The sequence below is a fragment of the Ranitomeya variabilis genome, chromosome 4 (genome assembly GCF_051348905.1).
Source record: "Ranitomeya variabilis isolate aRanVar5 chromosome 4, aRanVar5.hap1, whole genome shotgun sequence".
NCBI lineage: Eukaryota > Metazoa > Chordata > Amphibia > Anura > Dendrobatidae > Ranitomeya > Ranitomeya variabilis.
The window spans coordinates 380,336,533-380,347,607 of NC_135235.1; the positions used below are offsets into that span (position 1 = coordinate 380,336,533).

At 44.7% G+C, this 11,075-nt stretch overlaps 1 long non-coding RNA gene across 1 annotated transcript; it reads left to right on the top strand.

Annotated features, from left to right (window-relative positions):
- The first annotated feature begins 9,773 nt into the window (after window positions 1-9,773).
- On the top strand, window positions 9,774-10,352 carry LOC143764816 (uncharacterized). The gene is made up of 3 exons (XR_013213274.1): window positions 9,774-9,942; window positions 10,025-10,099; window positions 10,216-10,352. It is a non-coding gene; the product is annotated as an uncharacterized LOC143764816 (long non-coding RNA).
- Window positions 10,353-11,075: the final 723 nt, after the last annotated feature.

Genomic DNA, 11,075 nt, shown 5'->3' on the forward strand with positions numbered 1-11,075 from the left:
AATATTCAATTTAAAAACATTAAACCGATATATCCAGGTGCAGAGTTTCAAAATGGAAACTTTAAAGTCAGCAGTAAAGCTACTCAATCCAGGCTGCTGCATGGCGGTAATAGACCTAACCGACGCTTTTTACCATGTACCAATCTACGGAGAACACCAGCAGTACCTAAGATTGTATAGAAACAGGCGTCAGATAAATACTTAACACACGGCGACTCAATCATAAGTAATTTAGATCGGAGAAACACGAGTCAAAATTGGCCCAAGTAAATATAAAAATATTATTTATTGAAAATTAACCCGGGGTATGGGACCAGGATCCAGATTGGACACTCCGTTAGACATGGGTAATTAATGCGTCTACCTTTTTTAGTTTACATGCTATGGTCAGCACAGATATGGTGCATGGTGGTACTATTGGTTTAGCTTGTATAGCCACGTAATACTGTCATTTATTCCATGTGCCATACACCGGGCTCACTACTATTCATGGGTACGTGCTAGATACCCTTTATTTAAGGTATTAGTGTCCTTTTCTGTATACCTGGAATATTGGTTGCACCTATGGATTAGTCACTTTACACAATTTTGTGAATTACTACCTATTGTACAGTTTGTGTATGTTTTAGTGGTTATTATCAATTTTCAATAAATAATATTTTTATATTTACTTGGGCCAATTTTGACTCGTGTTTCTCCGATCTAAAGTACCTAAGATTGGTAGTGGAGATTGCGCAAATCTCCACTCACCTACAATATCAGTGTCTCCCCTTCGGGGTCTCGGTAGCCCCTCGTATATTTACAAAAATCATATCCAAAATGGCATCCTACGTGAGGAAGGAAAATATACTGCTGGTACCCTATTTGGACGACTTTCTTGTCGCAGCAGACGACAAGGGAAAATGCGCAAAGGCAGTCACAAGAGTGCTAGAAGTGCTGACCAGTCTAGGCTGGATAATAAATTTCAAAAAGTCAAGATTAAATCCAACTCGGATACAGGAATTCCTGGGGATCCGACTGGATTCAGTCAAGCAAGTATGCGTCCTACCAGAGACAAAGATCTGGACCATTCAACAAAAGATACGGCAGGTATAATCGGGTCAGCCCATCTCAGTCAGCAATGTCGCTCTTGAGCGTCCTAACAGCGACAATCCCAGCAGTCCAGTGGGCGCAAGCCCATACAAGGGAGTTACAAATGGCAGATCCTGTCTGAACAGGCAGCGGATCCATACAACTTAAATCGAAAGATTCTCCTATCGCCGCGGGTGCAGAAATCATTAAAGTGGTGGCTGAGAATCAGAAACTTAAGCAACGCTGTACCTTGGTCAATTCAAAACCCAGTGGTACTAACTACAGATGCAAGTGCGTTAGGTTGGGGAGCACACCTGTCAGACCAAATTCTGCAGGGTCCATGGGAACCCTGAATGAGAGCGGCATCCTCCAACCTAAGAGCGTTAACAGCTGTAAGGCGAGCACTTCTTCATGCAGGGAAGGAAGTCCAAGGGAGACATGTCACAATACTGTCCGACAACAGCACCACTATAGCTTATATAAAACGACAAGGAGGTACAAGATCAACATCCCTGATGGTGGAAGCCAAAGAGCTGTTCAGATGGGCAGAAAGCAACCTTTTGTTCCTAACAGGTACGCTCTTGAGAGGAATGGACAATCTTGTGGCAAATTTTTTAAGTCGTCACGTATTACGCCAGGGAGAGTGGTCCCTAAATCAAGAGGTATTTGGGAAAGTCTGTGCCATCTGGGGCATGCCAGAAGTGGATCTGTTTGCCACAAGGAAAAATTGGAAGGTAAACAGATTCTACTTCCTAAATCCAAAGGAACACCCGGAAGGAGTGGATGCACTGCTGCACCGCTGGAACTTTCACCTGGGGTACGCATTTTCCCCCAATTCCACTGATCCCGATAGTCCTAAAGAAGATTCGGGAAGACAAGGCACGGATAATCCTTGTCGCACCCTTTTGGCCAAAAAGGGCATGGTTCACATGGCTCAGACGCATGTCTATCTTAGACCCATGGATCCTCCCGGATATCCCAAATCTCCTGCACCAGGGCCCAGTACTACATCCTCAAGTGCACAGACTCCATCTCACCACCTGGAACTTGAGAGGGGACTTATACTAGCAAAAAGGTTTTTCAAACCCTTTAGTAACCACTTTGCTCGCTAGCAGAAAGATGATAACATCGGACAAGTACCAAAAAACATGGGGAAAATTCCTGGAGTTTTCAGGACGACAGCTGTCTAATACGAGTCAGAAAGTCCCGGTAAAGGAAATTCTAGAATTCCTTCAAAAAGGGCTGGAAAGAGGGTTATCTACTAACACCCTAAGGGCTCATTTCCACATGCAAGAGACAAAACGGTCCGATTTACGGACCGAAAAAACGGAGGAAAATCATGCGATTGTCATGCGAGTGTCATGCGATGTTTTTTATCGCAACATCCGTATGACATCCATATTGCTGTTCGATTTTTACGCACCGGTGTCCTTTGAAAAGCTGGCAAATCAGTGCTGTGTACAGTCAAATCACACTGACAGGTTAGAATAGATATATATATATATATATATATATATATATATATATATATATATATATATATATATATATATATATATATAAGTGAGACACCTATATAGGCATATTTAATGCAGCGCTAGATAGCATAAAAGCCGCTAATTCAAATTGCCGGCTTTTGCTCTCCCCTTCACAAACCCGACAGGATATGAGACATGGTTTACATACAGTAAACCATCTCATATCCCTTCTTTTATTACATATTCCTCTTCACTAATGTAAGAAGTGTCTGTGTGTCAAATTTGGGGGCTCTAGCTATTAAATATCCTGTCAGGTTTGTGAAGGAGAAAGAAAAAGCCGGCAATTGAATTAGCAGCTTTTATGCTATCTAGCGCTGCATTAAATATAAATATACATATATAGGTGTCTCACTGATATATATATGTATATATACACATTCTATGTGTATGTATGTATGTATGTATGTATGTATGTATGTATGTATGTATGTATGTATACACTCACCGGCCACTTTATTAGGTACACCATGCTAGTAACGGGTTGGACCCCCTTTTGCCTTCAGAACTGCCTCAATTCTTCGTGGCATAGATTCAACAAGGTGCTGGAAGCATTCCTCAGAGATTTTGGTCCATATTGACATGATGGCATCACACAGTTGCCGCAGATTTGTCGGCTGCACATCCCAAAGATGCTCCATACAAGGCAGGATGGATCCATGCTTTCATGTTGTTTACGCCAAATTCTGACCCTACCATCCGAATGTCGCAGCAGAAATCGAGACTCATCAGACCAAGCAACGTTTTTCCAATCTTCTACTGTCCAATTTCGATGAGCTTGTACAAATTGTAGCCTCAGTTTCCTGTTCTTAGCTGAAAGGAGTGGTACCCGGTGTGGTCTTCTGCTGCTGTAGCCCATCTGCCTCAAAGTTCGACGCACTGTGCGTTCAGAGATACTCTTAGGCCTACCTTGGTTGTAACGGGTGGCGATTTGAGTCACTGTTGCCTTTCTATCAGCTCGAACCAGTCTGCCCATTCTCCTCTGACCTCTGGCATCAACAAGGCATTTCCGCCCACAGAACTGCCGCTCACTGGATTTTTTTTCTTTTTCGGACCATTCTCTGTAAACCCTAGAGATGGTTGTGCGTGAAAATCCCAGTAGATCAGCAGTTTCTGAAATACTCAGACCAGCCCTTCTGGCACCAACAACCATGCCACGTTCAAAGGCACTCAAATCACCTTTCTTCCCCATTCTGATGCTCGGTTTGAACTGCAGGAGATTGTCTTGACCATGTCTACATGCCTAAATGCACTGAGTTACCGCCATGTGATTGGCTGATTAGAAATTAAGTGTTAACAAGAAGTTGGACAGGTGTACCTAATAAAGTGGCCAGTGAGTGTATGTATATATATATATATATATATATATATATATATATATATATATATATATATATATATATATATATATATATATATATATATATATATATATATATACACACACACACACACACTCTATTCTAACCTGTCAGCGTGATTTTACTGTACACCGCGCTGAATTACCGGCTTTTCAAAGGACACCGGTGTGTAAAAATCGGACAAACTCACATGGTGCGAGTGCTGTGCGATTTTTTTTCTCGCACCCATTGACTTGCATTGACGAGTCTCATCCGAGAATCGCAGCAATACGCAGCATGCTGCGATTTTTTTCTCAGTCCAATTTCGGCTGAGAAAAAAATCGCAAATGAAAAGACACCTATTGAGTAACATTGGCCTGAGGGCAATCCGATTTTTTATCGGATTGCACTCGTCCGTTTTCCTCGCAAGTGGAAATGAGCCCTAAAAGTGCAAGTCTCTGCCCTGAGTGCATTGTTTGACCAAAAACTTGCAGATCACCCTTGGATCTACCGGTTCATCTGAGCCTCCTTTGCAGCAGACCCTTAAAATCACCACCTAAGGCAGCTGCCATGGGATCTAAATTTAGTTTTAAATGCCTTAACTTCTCCTCCTCTCGAGCCTCTTACTTCTATTTCAGAAAAGGCTTTGGCATTGAAAACAGTGCTCCGGGTTGCCCTGATGTCAGCTCGGCGTTAGTGATGAGCGAGTATACTCGGTACTCGAGATTTCCCGAACACGGGAATCCCCACATGTAATCAAGCTGGCTAACATATGTAAATCATTCAGCTGCGGCGCAGGAAACGAGTACTTACAAATACTCGGAGGACACCTGAGTGTGCTCAGGAGATGTCGAGTACCAAGTATACTCGCTCATCACTACTTGGCGTGTCAGTGAGCTGCAAGCTATCTCTGTAAATCCCCCATATACTACTTTTTTTGCAGGACAGAGTAATCATAAGAACTGACTCTGCCTTCCTTCCAAAAGGTCAATTCAAACTTTCACAGGGACCAGGAAATAATTTTGCCCTCATTTTATGGCAACCCAAAATCCCAGGGAGAACAAACCTTCCATTGTCTAGATGTCAGACGTTGCCTACTCCAATATATAGAAATCTCAAAATCATGGCGACAGTCATCAGCCCTTTTTGTCAACTTTCAGGGGACAAACGGGGAAAAAAGCTTCAAATTCGACTATTGCACGGTGACATCGTATGGCTATTTCACGGTCTTGCTCTTCCTCAAGTCAGACTCCCCCACCAGGTATAACGGCTCACTCTACAAGGGTTATAGCCACATCCTGCGCTGAAAGGGCGAATGCATCTGTAGAACAGATTTGCAGAGCAACAGTATGGTCTTCACCCTCCACTTTCTTCCGCCACTATAGGCTAGATCTAGGGCTCTCAAATCTGGCCTTTGGTAGAAATGTTATCTGCTGTTGTCCCACCCTAGGAGTCTCTTCTATTTCTTCCTCTCATGTGCGGGGTGCTGTCATGGGGAAGGGAAAAAATGATAATTACCGGTAATTTGATTTTCCAGAGCCACGACAGCACCACATTAATTCCCGCTCTATCTTGATGATGGTTGTGTGATGCACAAAAAAAAAAAGTGAATAAGAGAAACTTTGTTAAAATGAATGCACATGTGAACTAATTGGGCGGTTACCTTGCATACTCTGAAACAAACTGAGGAGAGAGGTGCCGCCCCAACTTTTATCTCTGCTACAGGTTTCATGTTCTGGGGAGCGGATACCATCTCATGTGCCGTCATGGCTCTGGAAAATCAAATTACCCGTAATTATTTTTTTCCCCTTATTATGTATACAATCGTAAGTAGCTTCCAGAGTGATTCCACATGAAGAATGGTCAGGTAATTTCTTTTAACTGCTATACATCTTCCAAAGCTTGAAGCAGTTAAAAGAAGTTAAAAGATACTGAACATATGAACAGTGACATTGCAGTGCACGTTTATTTAGAAAAGAATATGGGTCCATTCGAAAACCATCCTGAAAGACATCTTGTGCACACAGCCTTATTGTTCAATAGTCAAGGCATATAACTTGAGGAAGTTTGGGCACCCCGGATTCGTGCCTTCTGCCAGCGCGGACTGACCTTTAAGTTCGCAATTAACCATTACTATTCTAATTGGCTTAATAAAATCAGGTACAAACTAAAACAAATCTTGCCGCACTGCCAGAATTATTGCCACTCCACGGAAGCTTCCAAATAAAGGATTTTTCTGTTTCCATCTTCCCCGTCTTTCATCTACAGTAAGTACTATCAAACAATCTTCTAGGGCTCTTCGTGCCGTCATTAAAGCCTTAGGCTACTTTCACACTAGCGTTAACTGCATTACGTCTCAAAACGTCTTTTTTCAGAAAAAACGCATCCAGCAAAACTTTTTGCTGGATGCGTTTTTTTCCCATAGACTTGTATTGGCGACGTATGGCGACGGATTGGCATACGTCGTGTACGTTTTACGACGTATGCGTCGAAATTTGGCGACACGTCGTCTCAAAAAAACGTTGATTGTAACGTTTTTTGTCTCCGCCTAAAAAACGTGTCGCAACGCATCCTGCGGCATACGTCGTTGGCTGCAATGGAAGCCTATGAGCGACGGATGCGTCGGGACACGTCGTACGACGCAATACAGCGCTGCAATACGTTTTTTTTTACACTGAGCATGCTCAGAAGCAGAATTTTGTTGCCAATTGGTCAGACACCCCCAAATCTATATAAACCTGGCCTGGGCCTTCAACCCCACATATGCCAGCAAGAAGACAAAAGAGAGAAGCCTGCTAGCAAGAGCCAGCCAGCAACAGGACCCCAGCCAGCAACAGGACCCCAGCCAGCCACAGGACCCCAGCCAGCCACAGGACCCCAGCCAGCCACAGGACCCCAGCCAGCCACAGGACCCCAGCCAGCCACAGGACCCCAGCCAGCCACAGGACCCCAGCCAGCCACAAGACCCCAGCCAGCCACAAGACCCCAGCCAGCCACAAGACCCCAGCCAGCCACAAGACCCCAGCCAGCCACAAGACCCCAGCCAGCCACAAGACCCCAGCCAGCCACAAGACCCCAGCCAGCCACAAGACCCCAGCCAGCCACAAGACCCCAGCCAGCCACAAGACTCCAGCCACAAGACTCCAGCCACAAGACTCCAGCCACCATAGAGCCAGTGTGAGTATTGCAATTTTTGTGTGCCTGTGCATTTCTGTGCGTATGAGGTACTACTGACTACAGCAAGAGCTTAAAACCTGAAGAGAACCTGAGGCCTGCCATCGTCCTGCACCAGCCAGTGCCATGCTAGAGTCCAGATCCACCATGATGCCAGCCACTGTGAAGACCTGCTGCTTCAGCCAAAGGATTGTCAGCCTTTTGTATGTGTGTGTGTGTGTGTGTATTCGTCTTCTGATTGAGTTCACCTTTCTGCCTTTGTTGTACATATGTGTATTTGCATAAAGCTATGTGCGTGCATGTGTATGTGTGTATTTTTGGACGGCTGTGTGCTTTTGTATCATGTGCCTGCACCTTATTATGCCTTTGTCAATTTTATGCCTGTTCATGTGGGAGGGTATGTGTCCCTGTTCAGGATTGCATCAGGATTTGGTCAGGATTTTCCATCAGTATTTGTACGCCAAAACCAGGAGTGGGTGATAAAAGCAAAAGTGTGCCTGTTTTCCTATTATACTTTCCCTCTTGTTACACTCCTGGTTTTGGCTTACAAATACTGATGGAAAATCATGACCAAATCCTGATGCTATCCGGAATGTGGACACATACCATGCATGTTTGTGTGTGTGTCTTGTTGATTGCATGTGCATTTGTCCATGCTTTAATTAGTTAATTGCCTTTTTCTGATGTATTGACTGTATAGTGGTCTGTGCAGCATGTGGTTTAAAAGTGTTTTTTTTTTTTTTTTTAATCTGATGTATTTTTTTAAAAAGTCTAGCGGTCTGCAGCTTGTTGTTTGAATGTGTGAGTGTGGTTTTTTTTTTCTATTTAAAGGGAACCTATCACCCCGTTTTTTCGGCATGAGATAAAAATACTGTTAAATAGGGCCTGAGCTGTGCATTACAATAGTGTAGTTTGTGGACCCCGATTCCCCACCTATGCTGCCGAAATACGTTACCAAAGTAGTCGTTTTCGCCTGTCAATCAGGCTGGTCAGGTCAGATGGGCGTGGTGTCTTCCCCCAGATATTGCGTAGTTTTCCATTGGTGGCGTAGTGGTGTGCGCATGTCCAAGGTCCCGAATCCTGCACAGGGGTGTGAAAATAGCAGCGATGTCCGTTATTCCATTGGTGGTCGGTGGGCGCGGCCATCTTCCTTTGGCCGCGCGTGCGCAGAAGCGGCGCTCTGCTGGCCGCGGCGCTCTGCTGGCCGCGGCTTCAGGAAAATGGCCGCCGCGATAGCCATCTGCGCACGCGCGGCCAAAGGAAGATGGCCGCGCCCACCGACCACCAATGGAATAACGGACATCGCTGCTATTTTCACACCCCTGTGCAGGATTCGGGACCTTGGACATGCGCACACCACTACGCCACCAATGGAAAACTACGCAATATCTGGGGGAAGACACCACGCCCATCTGACCTGACCAGCCTGATTGACAGGCGAAAACGACTACTTTGGTAATGTATTTCGGCAGCATAGGTGGGGAATCGGGGTCCACAAACTACACTATTGTAATGCACAGCTCAGGCCCTATTTAACAGTATTTTTATCTCATGCCGAAAAAACGGGGTGATAGGTTCCCTTTAAAAGTGTTGATTTTATTTTAATTACTGTTAAAACCATTTGCAGTTGATGTACTTGTATTTAAAATAAAGAGCATGTCAGCTCCTAATTGTGATTTTTAAAAAAAAGAGTGAAAAAAAAAAAAAAAAAAAAAAATTTTGTTAAAAAAATGTCCGTAGTATCATTTCATACAGGTAAATTTAAAACAGGTGTATGTACCAATGGTTATACTTGCAATACACAGTTGGTTGAGGGCACTTTTTTTTAATAAAGGTTACACTTAAAGGTTTTTTTGGGGAGGTGATTTTTGAAATAAAATGTGGTAAATATATGTTTACATGGTGGGTTCACATTTAAAAAATTTTTTTGGGGAACATGGAAATGAATGGTATACCGTGCACCTGTTTTGGGGTTTTGGTGTTCACATTTAATGAACTTTTCTCACATCATTTTAGCAGGGTGTTTATTAAAACATTACCTAGTTTAGGGGGTGGTCTAACTAGAAATCCATTATACTTATTATAGATACACCAGGGCCCAGGACCACAGCCGCCGCCTGTCAGCCCACCAGGACCACAGCCACCAACTGTTAAAAGTAAGTTTTGAAGACCCCAAATCTGCTGCTTCAATGTGTAGAGCAGATTGCAAGTGTCTTTAAACTTACAGAAAAACCAGGACCACAGCCGCCGCCTGTCAGCCCAGGACCACAGCCGCCGCCTGTCAGCCCACCAGGACCACAGCCACCAACTGTTAAAAGTTTTGAAGACCCCAAATCTGCTGCTTCAATGTGTAGAGCAGATTGCAAGTGTCTTTAAACTTACAGAAAAACCAGGACCACAGCCGCCGCCTGTCAGCCCAGGACCACAGCCGCCGCCTGTCAGCCCACCAGGACCACAGCCACCAACTGTTAAAAGTAAGTTTTGAAGACCCCAAATCTGCTGCTTCAATGTGTAGAGCAGATTGCAAGTGTCTTTAAACTTACAGAAAAACCAGGACCACAGCCGCCGCCTGTCAGCCCAGGACCACAGCCGCCGCCTGTCAGCCCACCAGGACCACAGCCACCAACTGTTAAAAGTAAGTTTTGAAGACCCCAAATCTGCTGCTTCAATGTGTAGAGCAGATTGCAAGTGTCTTTAAACTTACAGAAAAACCAGGACCACAGCCGCCGCCTGTCAGCCCACCAGGACCACAGCCACCGGCCTTTACTTACACAACAATGTCCTCTTCTGACAGCCCTCCTCCACAGCAACAGCGTGTATCGGTAAGTTTACACAAATTTTTTTTTTTTTTTTTAAATTTACTTTTTTTTTTGATAACTACATGCATAAATTATGTTTCAACAGGAAGCTGAATCAGATGAGGAGCTGTCAGAAGGGGGCGAGATGGGTGGAGAGATGCAAGTGGAGGAGGAACCAAGTGTAAGTAGTGGTGAAACAGTTGCTTCGCACATCACACTGCACCATACACAAAACAGATTACTAAACACAGAAAATATATGCCTACCTTAACTGAGAATTTGTTTACTTTATTTCAGGCTGCTGCTGCTGCCGCTGAAGGCTCTCCCAGACACTCCCAGAGTCGGCGGACTCATCGCCGCGGTCGGCCATCAGTGAGTTTTTTTTTTTTGGGGAGGGGTATTCTATTGGTACTTTAGTGTTTCAGTGTACTAATTTGTTTGTTTTCCTTTTTGGCACAGGCTTCACAGCGTGCTCCCGCAGAAGAGGATGATGATGATGCCGACATTGATATCGAGAATCTCATCGAGGAGGTTCGCGAGCGGGAGCCGCTGTGGAACATGGCTGACCGCAGGCATGCTGATACCGGTGTCACCCGTCGGCTCTGGGACGAAGTGTGTCGCAACCTGTTTCCAAGGCGGGAGAGCCTTCATCCTCAGCAGCAGAGCAAACTAGGTAAGTATTCACTTTCCAGTGATGTTTTGAGCTGACTGTAATGTATTGCATTTACCAATTGTTTGTTTTTTCTTTTGATTCTTGTCTTCACAGTTGGAAAGGTTAGGAAGCGGTGGCGGTCACTGAGGGATCGCTTTAAGAGGGAATTCATCGATGAGATGAAGGCCCCGAGTGGATCTGCAGGAAGGAAGAGGAGCAAATATAAATATGGCCAGGCCCTCTCCTTCCTGAGGCGAACCATGCTAAGCAGAGTGTAAGTATTCTACAGCACACTAATAACCATGTTAACCTGTCTACTTAGTTTGTTTTCAGTCAGGGCTTTTTCATTCCAATGTATTAATTTCTTTTGTTTTTTCTTTCACAGCACCTTCTCCAGCCACCGGGCGCCTGCATCTTCCTCTGCGCCCTCTGGAGCGATCCCTCCTGAGTCCGCCACTGAGGGCCACGTCAGTAGGCCCCACACCTCTGTCCCCTCCTCTGACCC